Below are 13,286 nucleotides of genomic sequence, written 5' to 3'. Positions count from 1 at the left end.
TTCAATTCAACATTTCCCAAGAAATCTCAATTGTGTTAAGGTCGGGTGATAGTTGAGGCCAGGCCATCTGATGCAGCACTCCATCACTCTCCTTCTTGGTCAAATGGCCCTTACACCAGCTGGAGGTGTGTTGGGTCATTGTCCTGTTGAAAAACAAATGATAGTCCCACTAAGCGCAAACCAGATGGGATGGCGTATCGCTGCAGAATGCTGTTTAAGTGTGCCTTGAATTCTAAATAAATCACAGACGGTGTCACCAGCAAGGCACCCCGAAACCATCACACCTCTTCCTCCATGCTTCACAGTGGGAAACACACATGCGGAGATCACCAGATCACTTACTCTGCATTTCACAAAGACACGGCAGTTGGAACCAAAAATCTGACCAAAGGACAGATTTCCACCGGTCTAATGTCCATTGCTCATGTTTATTGGCCCAAGCAAGTCTCTTCTTCTTATTAGTGGTTTCTTTACAGCAATTCGACAATGAAGAGCTGATTCACACAGTCTCCTCTGAACAGTTGATGTTGAGATGCATCTGTTACTTGAACTCTGTGAAGAATTTATTTGGGCTGCAATTTTTGAGGCTGGCAACTCGAATGAACTTATCCTCTGCAGCAGAGGTAAATCTGGGTCTTCCTTTCCTGTGGCGGTCCTTATGATAACCAATTTCATCATAGCGCTTGATGGTTTTGCGACTGCATTTCTTGACATTTTCCGCATTGACTGACCTGCATGTCTTAAAGTAATGATTGACTGTCGATTTATCTGCTTATTTGAGCTGTTCTTGCCATAAATATGGACTTGGTCTTTTACCAAATAGGGCTATCTTCTGTATACCACCCCTACCTTATATCACAACACAACTGATTGGCTCAAACGCATTAAGGAAATAAATTCCACAAATGAACTTAACAAAGCACACCTGTTATTTGAAATGCATTCCAGGTGATTACCTCATGAAGCTGGTTGAAAGAATGCCAAGAGTGTGCAAAGCTATCAAGGCAAAGGGTGGCTACTTTGAAGAATCTAAAATATATTTCGATTTGTTTAACTATTTGTTTTGGCTACTACATGTTTCCATATGTATTATTTCATAGTTTAGATGTCTTCACTATTATTCTACAGTGTAGAAAAGAGTACAAATAAAGATAAACCATTGAATGAGTAGGTGTGTAAACTTTTGACTGGTACTGTCTGAATATTGTTTATATTTATAAAGCCTTTATAAATCGTTTTTACTATACCTTAATGTAAACATGGTGAATATCCAAATGATCTATTATTGCCATAGTCTATAAATACATTTGAATTCTGTTCTTCTCTTTTTCAAATAATGTTACAAGAGAGGACCTATGGAAATGTGCAGATCAACAACTGGCAATACCCAAAATGGGAATACCAGCCAATCAAATAAGAGATTAGTTTAACGAGTTTGGGACTGGGCGTTTCTTTGTGAAATTCTCGTGTCCGCGTCAGAGAAAGTACAAGGATGAGTTTGAGATGTCTCCGTCTAGAATTGAAATATCTAGCTCGTAAGGCTGACTGCAAAGGAGTTTCTACCCCGAAGTGATCTGGCGAAGAGCAAACTGTGAGAGCAAATTTGCACGAATGCAACGAAGCTTGAGTGAGTAATATTGCGTTTGACGATAAACTGTTCCATGTTGCGTGGGAAACTAACTTGCCAGCTATTCTGTCCTCATGGCAACAGTTGGTTAATAAATTTAAGTTGTTTTCTAAATCCGCTCACATCTCTTAAGCAAATTAACAAAATATATGGCAATAATAGCTGTACTTTCCAATATGCAAGGTTAGCTGTAGTGAGCTAGCACGGATGCGAAGGAATTACAGACCCCCTTCTTGAGCTCGAGCCAAGTGTTTTGACACGGAGCTTGTCACTGACAGCGCGAGGCAACTGGGTACATATTTGCAAACTAACCTCTTCTTATTTTGGGGGCTTTGCATTGTTTGGAATAAGGACATCAACATCAGAAACTATACATGTTATGGTAGCTACATCTTTTCTTTATTGACGTAATAGTGAAGCTAGCTCGGCTCTCTCTTAACTAAGCAACTTCAAGTTTTAGCACGCGACGTTGATAATAAAATGACTAATGATTCAGATTCTACAGATTGCAATCACCATTTCTGTATTTTGCTCCTTTGTATCATTGCTAGATTATGTCAAATGTTTATTGGTTTTGTCTCTGGCGTAGTAAGTACTGTAGCTAGGATGATGTCACCTGTAGCCGCTCTGGGTGACAGGTGTTTGAAATGTAAACACATCAGTATTTGCACACATTTAAAAAAAAAACATGATATTTTATTTTTTTAATTTTACCTTTATTTAACTAGGCAAGTCAGTTAAGAACAGATTCTTATTTTCAATTGCGGCCTAGTGGGTTAACTGCCTTGTTCAGGGGCAGAACGACAGATTTGTATCTTGTCAGCTCGGGATTCGGTTACAAATCCAACGCACTAACCACTAGGCTACCTGCCGCCCGTAAATAGTAGTAGTATTTAGATCAAACAAAAAAGTGATTGTTTGTTACAGTATCGGGATTATAGGTAACACTTTAGCTCTCATACCTGTGTAATAACACTGTAATAGCATTGTTACGTCATATTTTAGTCAGGTGACAGACAGGGTGAGTGTGTGTGGTCTGAGGTCTTAAGGGCCAAGGGTCATAGGCTACTGATGCTGATCTTCTTGCACATGTACAATCAAATAGTGGGTGAACAAACCCCCAGGCCCAGCCATCACCATGTGGTTTGTGGTCTGCTGCAGGGGGTGGAGACTAGGCCAAACCAGGGGATGCTGGCAGGGCTGTGGTCTGACTGCGGCAGCTCAGATCACCTTTCCTGTCTTCACCATATGGCTTGGAAGCTATAAAGCCTAGTCCGATTCCTGTGGATTCTGGTTCGTCTCCAGTATTGATATGGTGTCCCGTTCCAGTATATTTCCAACTGGATCACAGAGACTCTAAGAGTGCTTCACCCTTGGCTCATCTCAACTTCTTGGTTTTAACACTGCCAACTGAAATGCACCCAGCTCTATACCTGTGTGTAGTAGTAACACTGTACTGACTACTGTTACATAGCTAGTACTGTAGTAATTGCACAGTAAGGAAGTAGGGCAGCTTTTGTTATTGGAATAAAGTACTAGGCCTAAGCGACTGTACTTGCTGATTGAGACAACATTTCCTGCTGAGCTGTTGAGTAAGCTAAAGCCAGGTTATGAATTTCTGTGGGTTTCCATATTTCAGGAGGAGAAGTGGAATATCTGTCTAAGTCAAATCAAAGTTTATTTGTCACGTGCGCTGAATACAACAGGTGTAGTAGGCCTTACAGTGAAATGCATACTTACAGGCTCTAACCAATAGTGCGAAAAAAGGTGTGTGTGTGTGGGTAAGTAAAGAAAAAAAACAGTAGCAAGGCTATATATAGTAGAGGTCGACCGATTATGATTTTTCAACGCCGATACCGATATATTGGAGGACCAAAAAAGCCGCTACCGATTAATCGGACAATTTTTAAATATTTTTTATTTGGAATCATGACAATTACAACAATACTGAATTAACACTTATTTTAACTTAATATAAAACATAAATAAAAACAATTTAGTCTCAAATAAATAATGAAACATATTCAATTTGGTTTAAATACCGGTAATGCGAAAAAAAATTGTTGGAGAAGAAAGTAATATGTGCCATGTAAAATAGCTAATGTTTAAGTTCCTTCCTTGCTCAGAAAATGAGAACATATGAAAGTTGGTGGTTCCTTTTAATAATAATAATAATAATAATAATATATGCCATTTAGCAGACGCTTTTATCCAAAGCGACTTACAGTCATGTGTGCATACATTCTACGTATGGGTGGTCCTTTTAACATGAGACTTCAATATTCCAAGGTAAGAGGTTTTAGGTTGTAGTTAATATAGTATTTATAGGACTATTTCTCTCTATACCATTTGTATTTCATATACCTTTGACTATTGGATGTTCTTTATTTCTTTATTTATATTTTTTTCCCACCTTTTATTTAACCAGGTAGGCAAGTTGAGAACAAGTTCTCATTTACAATTGCGAACTGGCCAAGATAAAGCAAAGCAGTTCGACACAAACAACGACACAGTTACACATGGAGTGAAACAAACATACAGTCAATAATACAGTATAAACAAGTCTATATACGATGTGAGCAAATGAGGTGAGATAAGGGAGGTAAAGGCAAAAAAAAAGGCCATGGTGGCAAAGTAAATACAAAATAGCAAGTAAAACACTGGAATGGTAGATTTGCAGTGGAAGAATGTGCAAAGTAGAAATAAAAATAATGGGGTGCAAAGGAGCTAAATTAATTAATTAATTAATTAAATACAGTAGGGAAAGAGGTAGTTGTTTGGGCTAAATTATAGGTGGGCTATGTACAGGTGCAGTAATCTTTGAGCTGCTCTGCCAGTTGGTGCTTAAAGCTAGTGAGGTAGACAAGTGTTTCCAATTTCAGAGAATTTTGTAGTTCGTTCCAGTCATTGGCAGCAGAGAACTGGAAGGAGAGGCGGCCAAAGAAAGAATTGGTTTTAGGGGTGACTAGAGAGATATACCTGCTGGAGCGTGTTCTACAGGTGGGAGACGCTATGGTGACCAGCGAGCTGAGATAAGGGGGGACTTTACGTAGCAGGTGTCACGCCTTGGTCATTGTATTTTGTGTTTTTGTTATATGTTTGGTTAGGCCAGGGTGTGACATGGGTTTATATGTTGTTTTTCGTATTGGGGTTTGTAGTATTTGGGATCGCGGCTGATTAGGGGTGTTGTTTAGGCTTGGCTGCCTGAGGCGATTCTCAATCAGAGTCAGGTGATTCTCGTTGTCTCTGATTGGGAACCGTATTTAGGTAGCCTGAGTTTCGCTTTGTACTTCGTGGGTGATTGTTCCTGTCTTTGTGTAGTGTTCACCAGATAGGCTGTAATAGTTTCACATTCCGTTTGTTGTTTTCGTCTTTCATTTATTTCATGTACCGCATTTCATTCATTAAAGATCATGAGTAACAAACACGCTGCATTTCGGTCCGACTCTCTTCCTTCAACAGACGAACGCCGTTACAAAATCACCCACCACTCACGGGCCGAGCAGCGTGTTTACAGGCAGCAGCGAAAGGAGGACGTTATGGACGGTAGAGGCATGGAGTATACGACGTGGGAAGAAATCGACAGGTGGGCGGCCGACCCAGAGAGAGTGCAGGCGCCCGCCTGGGATTCGCTGCAGCAATGCGAAGAGGGCTATAGGCGAATGGAGTCAATAAAAAAGAGAAGGCGGCGCAGAGCGAAAACCGAAAGTCACCCCAAAAAAATTATTGGGGGGAGGCTCAGGGAGAGTATGGCTGAGTCAGGAGATAGACCTGAGCCAACTCTCCTTGTTTATCGTGAGGAGCCAAGGAGGAGACCAGAACCAGAGCCAGTGTTAGAGGTGAGCGAAGCAGAGACTGTGAAGGAGTTAATGGGGAAAGTGGAGTGGAGAGTAATGAGGGAGTTGCTAGCTTGGTGCTATAGATACGATATTCGTCCGACGGATCGTGTCGGGGATTTGATAGCACCTGAGTTAGCGCTCTATACTCAACCTGAGGTGCGTGTTAGTCGGCTGGTGAAGTTGGTGCCAGCCTCACGCACCAGGCCTCCTGTGCACATCCCTAGCCTTGCACGTCCTGTGCCCACACTGCTCTCAAGATCTCCTGTACGCTTTCACGGTCTAGCTCATCCTGTGCCACCTCCACACTCCAGTCCTCCGGTGGCAGCTCCCCGCACCAGGCTTCCTGTGCGTGTCCTCAATCCAGTACCACCAGTTCCAGCACCACGCACCAGGCCTTCAGTGCGCCTCGCCTGTTCAGAGCTGCCAGCGCTTTTCTCCTCTCCTGCGCTGCCGGAGTCTCCCGCCTGTTTAGCGCAGCCAGAGCCTTTCTCTCCTGCGCTGCCGGAGTCTCCCGTCTGCCCAGTGCCGCCAGTCTGCCCAGCGCTGCCAGTGCCGCCAGTCTGCCCAGCGGGTAGGGTAGACTGCCTAGTCTGCCCAGTCTACCCTCAGTCCCGGGCTGCTTCTGTCCCGAGCTGCCCCTCTGTCCCGAGCTGCCCCTCTGTCCCGAGCTGCCCCTCTGTCCCGAGCTGCCCCTCTGTCCCGAGCTGCCCCTCTGTCCCGAGCTGCCCCTCTGTCCCGAGCTGCCCCTCTGTCCCGAGCTGCCCCTCTGTCCCGAGCTGCCCCTCAGTCCAGTGGGGATCTGGGTGAGGACTATTAGGCCATGGTCGGCGGAGAGGGTGGATTATCCCAGGACGCGAAGGGGAGGAACTAGGACATTAATGAAGTGGGGTCCACGTCCCGAGCCGGAGCCGCCACCATGGACAGACGCCCACCCGGACCCTCCCTATGGTTTTGAGGTGCGTCCGGGAGTCCGCACCTTAGGGAGGGGGGGTTCTGTCATGCCTTGGTCATTGTATTTTGTGTTTTTGTTATATGTTTGGTTAGGCCAGAGTGTGACATGGGTTTATATGTTGTTTTTCGTATTGGGGTTTGTAGTATTTGGGATCGCGGCTGATTAGGGGTGTTGTTTAGGCTTGGCTGCCTGAGGCGATTCTCAATCAGAGTCAGGTGATTCTCGTTGTCTCGGATTGGGAACCGTATTTAGGTAGCCTGAGTTTCGCTTTGTATTTCGTGGGTGATTGTTCCTGTCTTTGTGTAGTGTTCACCAGATAGGCTGTAATAGTTTCACGTTCTGTTTGTTGTTTTCGTCTTTCAGTTATTTCATGTACCGCATTTCATTCATTAAAGATCATGAGTAACAAACACGCTGCATTTCGGTCCGACTCTCTTCCTTCAACAGACGAACGCCGTTACAGCACTGGAGCCAGTGGGTTTGGCGACGAGTATGAAGCGAGGGCCAGCCAACGAGAGCGTACAGGTCGCAATGGTGGGTAGCATATGGGGCTTTGGTGACAAAACGGATTGCACTGTGATAGACTGCATCCAATTTGTTGAGTAGGGTATTGGAGGCTATTTTGTAAATGACATCGCCGAAGTCGAGGATTGGTAGGATGGTCACTTTTACAAGGGTATGTTTGGCAGCATGAGTGAAGGATGCTTTGTTGCGAAAAAGGAAGCCAATTATAGATTTAACTTTGGATTGGAGATGTTTGATATGGGTCTGGAAGGAGACTTTACAGTCTAACCAGACACCTAAGTATTTGTAGTTGTCCACGTATTCTAAGTCAGAGCCGTCCAGAGTAGTGATGTTGGACAGGCGGGCAGGTGAAGGTAGCGATCGGTTGAAGAGCATGCATTTAGTTATACTTGTATTTAAGAGCAATTGGAGTCCACGGAAGGAGAGTTGTATGGCATTGAAGCTTGCCTGGAGGGTTGTTAACACAGTGTCCAAAGAAGGGCCAGAAGTATACAGAATGGTGTCGTCTGCTTAGAGGTGGATCAGAGAAGAGAGTCAGTCCAAGAATTGAACCCTGTGGCACCCCCATAGAGACTGCCAGAGGTCCGGACAGCAGACCCTCCGATTTGACACACTGAACTATATCAGAGAAGTAGTTGGTGAACCAGGCGAGGCAATCATTTGAGAAACCAAGGCTGTCGAGTCTGCCGATGAGGATGTGGTGATTGACAGAGTCGAAAGCCTTGGCCAGATCAATGAATACGGCTGCACAGTAATGTTTCTTATCGATGGTGGTTAAGATATCTTTTAGGACCTTGAGCGTGGCTGAGGTGCACCCATGACCAGCTCTGAAACCAGATTGCATAGCAGAGAAGGTATGGTGAGATTCGAAATGGTCGGTAATCTGTTTGTTGACTTGGCTTTCGAAGACCTTAGAAAGGCATGGTAGGATAGATATAGGTCTGTAGCAGTTTGGGTCAAGAGTGTCCCCCCCTTTGAAGAGGGGGATGACTGCAGCTGGGAGAAGGAGAAATGGGGAAGGCTTGTGCGAGTTTCTGTGTGGGGTGAAGTGCTGTTGACCGGGGTAGGAGTAGCTAGGTAGAAAGGCACTATAGTATTGCCAGTGTAACAGTATAGCTTCCGTCCCCCTCCTCGCCCCTACCTGGGCTCGAACCAGGAACACATCGTCAACAGCCACACTCGACGCATCGTTACCCATCGCTCCACAAAAGCCTTGCAGCGCAAGGGGAATAACTTCTCCAAATCTAAAAGCGAGTGATGTTTGAAACAGTATTAGCGCACACCCAGCTAACTAGCTAGCCATACCACATTGGTTACACCAGCCATTAGGCTGATAGGCTTGAAGTCATAAACAGCGCTGTGCTTGCGAAGAGCTGCTGGCAAAACGCACAAAAGTGCTGTTTGAATGAATAAATACGGGCCTGCTGCTGCTCAGTAAGACTGCTCTATCAAATCAGACTTAATTATAACATAATAACACGCAGAAATACGAGCCTTTGTTCATTAATATGATCAAATCCAGAATCTATCATTTCGAAAACAAAACGTTTATTATTTCAGTGAAATACGGAACCTTTCTAATTTTATCTAACGGGTGGCATCCCTAAGTCTAAACATTCTTGTTACATTGCACAAGCTTCAATGTATGTCATAATTACGTAAAATTCTGGCAAATTAGTTTGCAATGAGCCAGGCAGCCCAAACTGTTGCATATACCCTGACTCTGCATGCAATGAACGCAAGAGAAATGACACAATTTCACCTGGTTAATATTGCCTGCTAAACTGGATTACTAATTATAACTAGTGATTATGATTGATTGTTTTTTATAAGATAAGTTTAATGCTAGCTAGCAATTTACCTTGGCTTCTACTGCATTCATGTAACAGGCAGGCTACTCGAGGAGTGCAATGGTTAGAGCGTTGGACTAGTTAACTGTGCGGTTGCAAGATTAGAACCCCTGAGCTGACAAGATGAAAATCTGTCGTTCTGCCCCTAAACAAGGCAGTTAACCCACAGTTCCTAGGCAGTCATTTAAAATAAGAATGTGTTCTTAACTGACTTTCTTAGTTAAATAAAAGGTATTAAAAAAATATATATATTTTTTTTAATCGGAAATCGGCGCCCCAAAATACCGATTTCCGATTGTTAAGAAAACTTGAAATCGGTCAACCTCTAATATACAGACACCGGTTAGTCAGGCTTATTGAGGTAGTATGTACATGTAGGTATGGTTAAAGCGACTATGCATATATGATGAACAGAAAGTAGCAGCAGTGTAAAAAGAAGGGTTGGCAGGTGGTGGGACACAATGCAAAATAGCCCGGTTAGCCAATTTGCGGAAGCACTGGTTGGTCGGCTTAATTGAGGTAGTATGTACATGACTGTATAGTTAAAGTGACTATGCATATATCATAAACAGAGAATAGCAGCAAGAGGGGTGGGGGGGGCACACAATGCAAATAGACCGGGTAACCATTTGGTTACCTGTTCAGGAGTCATATGGCTTGGGGGTAAAAACTGTTGAGAAGCCTTTTTGTCCTAGACTTGGCACTCCGGTACCGCTTGCCATGCTGTAGTAGAGAGAACATTCTATGACTGGGGTGACTGGGGTCTTTGACAATTTTTAGGGCCTTCCTCTGACACCGCCTGGTGTAGAGGTCCTGGATGGCAGGCAGCTTTGCTCCAGTGATGTACTGGGCCGTACCCACTACCCTCTGAAGTGCCTTGGGGTCGGAGGCCGAGCAATTGCCGTACCAGGCAGTGATGCAACCGGTCAGGATGCTCTTGATGTTTCAGGTGTAGAACCTTTTGAGGATCTCAGGACCCATGCCAAATCTTTTTAGTTTCCTGAGGGGGAATAGGCTTTGTCGTGCCCTCTTCACGACTGTCTTTGTGTGTTTGGACAATTCTAGTTTGTTGTTGATGTGGACACCAAGGAACTTGAAGTTCTCATCCTGCTCCACTACAGCCTCGTCGAAGAGAATCGGGGCGTGCTCGGTGCTCTTTTTCCTATAGTCCATAATCATCTCCTTAGTCTTGGTTACGTTGAGGGATAGGTTGTTATTCTGGCTCCACCCGGCCAGGTCTCTGACCTCCTCCCTATAGGCTGTCTCGTCGTTGTCGGTGATCAGGCCTACCACTGTTGTGTCATCTACAAACTTAATGATGGTGTTGGAGTCGTGCCTGGCCATGCAGTCGTGGGTGAACAGGGACAGGAGGGGACTGAGCATGCACCCCTGGGGAGCTCCAGTGTTGAGGATCAGCGTGGCAGATGTGTTGCTACCTACCCTCACCACCTGGGGGCGGCCTGTCAGGAAGTCCAGGATCCAGTTGCAGTGGGAGGTGTTAAGTCGCAGGTTCTTTAGCTTAGTGATGAGCTTTGAGGGTACTATGGTGTTGAACGCTGAGCTGTAGTCAATGAATAGCATTCTCACATAGGTGTTCCTTTTGTCCAGGTGGGAAAGGGCAGTGTGGAGTGCAATAGAGATTGCATCACCTGTAGAGCTACCCTTATTAAGAATTTGAAAGACTCTACTGTAGGCTAGGTCTCTAGGAAATGAGGCATGCCTATCAGGAACAAGCCTTACATGCTAACCACACCGCTCGTGATGCAAAATAAATGTACACATACATGTTATTCAGTCATTGCACCCACACTGCTCGCGTGCCTCAGCGAGCGCCTGTTTGGCTAGGCGCTAAAATAGAAATAGGTTCTATTTTTGATGCTCAACGCGCTGCAAGTCCGGCCTCTCCCATCTCTTCAATGTTCTTTATGAGCATATACCCACGTGGGTGATTGAAAGATGAACTGACGTCCACACTCCGGTCTGTTTTGCAATAATGTATCGTAAAGTTGGTTGCCAACCGCCATTTAAAGTCCAAAGAAGTAAAACAGAAGCCTGAGGAAGGGGAGGAGATGACAAAATGGTAAACCAAATTCCTTTCTCATCTGTGGATTAATTGTTGGGTTAGAGGACCTTGTGCATTTCAGGTAAAATCATAACCCAATGTTTATATCCCAGGACAAATTAAGTAGCAACAGCAAGCTAGCATTGCTAAATTGCCTTAAATGTTTAATGCTTTTCGACCTGTCCCCAAATTAATATAATTGGTTCAGAGTTTGTTTTGATATTTCAACCTGTGTGTCCTGATTGTGTTTGGTGTAGGGGTACAAAATCAATATTCGTGCGACGGTGCACACAGGCGTCCGGTTTGATCACCGTGTTAGGCTTACTCTTTTCTACGCCTCAATTCAAAATGCTTGTGATGGTAAAAACTCAAGTCAATACAATAAGTGGATGCCTTCTACATGCAGAAATGCAGGCTGTTCAGTTCTAAACTCCCATATGTAGAAAAAGGCAAGCAAGAAAATGTGAGAGATGGTTGTAAAAAGGTCCTGGCCTCTGTCTGTAACCACTACTGCCTCATCAGAATTGCATCTGACTTTAAAAAACAAAACCACTTTTTTGTAGTAGTTTACCCCCATTTAAATTATACCCCTTTTTCTCCCCAATTTCGTGGTATCCAATTGTTGTAGTAGCTACTATCTTGTCTCATCGCTACAACTCCCGTACGGGCTCGGGAGAGACGAAGGTTGAAAGTCATGCGTCCTCCGATACACAACCCAACCAAGCCGCACTGCTTCTTAACACAGCGCGCATCCAACCCGGAAGCCAGCCGCACCAATGTGTCGGAGGAAACACCGTGCACCTGGCAACCTTGGTTAGCGCGCACTGCGCCCGGCCCCGCCACAGGAGTCGCTGGTGCGTGATGAGACAAGGACATCCCTACCGGCCAAGCCCTCCCTAACCCAGACGACACTAGGCCAATTGTGCGTCGCCCCACGGACCTCCCGGTCACAGCCGGGTATGACAGAGCCTGGGCGCGAACCCAGGGACTCTGATGGCACAGCTGGCGCTGTAGTACAGCGGCCCTTAACCACTGCGCCACCTGGGAGGCCCCAATTTAAGTCTTGTCTCATCGCTGCAACTCCCCAATGGGCTTGGGAGAGGCGAAGGTCGAGTCATGTGTCCTTCAAACCTCGCTTCTTAACCTTAGCCTTAACCCGGAAGCCAGTTGCACCAATGTGTTGGAGGAAACACTGTTCTACTGACTACCAGAGTCAGCCTGCAGGCGCCCGGTCTGACACAAGGAGTTGCTAGAGCACGATGAGCCAAGTAAAGCCCCCCTGGTCAAACCCTCCCTGAACCCGTACGAAGCTGGGCCAATTGTGCACCGCCCTATGGGACCCCCGGTCGCGGCCAGTTGTGACACTGCGTGGGATCGAACCCAGGCCTGTAGTGACGCTGCGACACTCAGGAGGCCCCTGACTCATAACTGCATCCCAAATGGCACCCTATTCCCTTTGATGAGAGCCCATAGGGGCCTGGGTCCCACTCTATATAATGAATAGGATGCCATTTGGGATGCAGACACTCACCGCAAAGTAATAGATGACAGGCAGCATGTCCTTTGGCTTATATACAGTAACATAGGGGCAGGGATGGATGCGCAATATGACTGCTGAGTGATGACCCATTTAGGTGAATGGTTGATTATGCATTCTGCTGCACGAATGTCCAGATGTTCCCATGTTTTATTGCTTATCTCTCTCCAGGAATGCATAGTGATGTGGAAGTACCTGTAGGATGTGTCACAAATTGCGTCTTTGGGGGAACGAGAGAAGTTTAGGCATCAATGTGTTGTGATATGGACATTAGGGTTGGGCGATATTAAGATGGTATCAGATATAGAAGGTTGACAGCCATCGTCGATGGTGACAGACGTGATGTCGCAGTGCGAAGTCTGTGCAAAACGTATTCATCCTGATGACGTGACAGGAAGTCTGCCAGGATGTTCTCTTTACCAGGCTCAGGACAGTGAACTTGAAGGGCTGTAAGGAAAGGTACCACCTGGTAATCCTCTATAATACAGTATGTGTCTCTCATCTGATGGAGCCATTGCAAGGCCCGGTGATCCATCTCCAGCACAAACTCCTTCCCTATGAGGTAGAGGTGTAACAGTATATGTATTTGTACCGAACCATTCGGTACAGGGACCTTGATTCAGTGCGCACTGTGAACTCCAATGAATACAGAAAAATAAATACAAAAAACACTAGGCCTTCAGCCTATGCCTACACTGCATTGTATGGCTCAAGTAAATCGGAGCTAAGAAAATACATTTCAGGCTATTCCGTTAAAACTACAGCCTATTCGAATGTTGTAATCAAAATTAAAATCTTAATTGTTGTATTTCAAACTGTACTTTTGTGAGGCGCAGCCGGCAACTAGTTCTGTACGATGGCGAGTGCTGGGGTTGATAAATCTGCAGTTTGGGA

The 13,286-nt window shown here is 45.2% G+C and overlaps 1 protein-coding gene across 2 annotated transcripts in view; it reads left to right on the top strand.

Moving 5' to 3' along the window:
• The first annotated feature begins 1,485 nt into the window (after nt 1–1,485).
• Nucleotides 1,486–13,286, top strand: part of LOC124016882 (MAGUK p55 subfamily member 7-like) — a 276,920-nt gene continuing 265,119 nt past the window's right edge. For both annotated transcript variants that reach the window (XM_046332224.1, XM_046332223.1), the window contains exon 1: nt 1,486–1,627. The gene's annotated coding sequence lies outside the window, so the exon portion shown is untranslated. The remainder of the gene's footprint in view (nt 1,628–13,286) is intronic.

The sequence above is a fragment of the Oncorhynchus gorbuscha genome, unplaced genomic scaffold (genome assembly GCF_021184085.1).
Source record: "Oncorhynchus gorbuscha isolate QuinsamMale2020 ecotype Even-year unplaced genomic scaffold, OgorEven_v1.0 Un_scaffold_103:::fragment_2:::debris, whole genome shotgun sequence".
In the NCBI taxonomy this organism is placed as follows: Eukaryota; Metazoa; Chordata; class Actinopteri; order Salmoniformes; family Salmonidae; genus Oncorhynchus; species Oncorhynchus gorbuscha.
The sequence above is the reverse complement of the archived record's forward strand: the minus strand, read 5'-3'. Positions and strand labels throughout refer to the sequence as shown.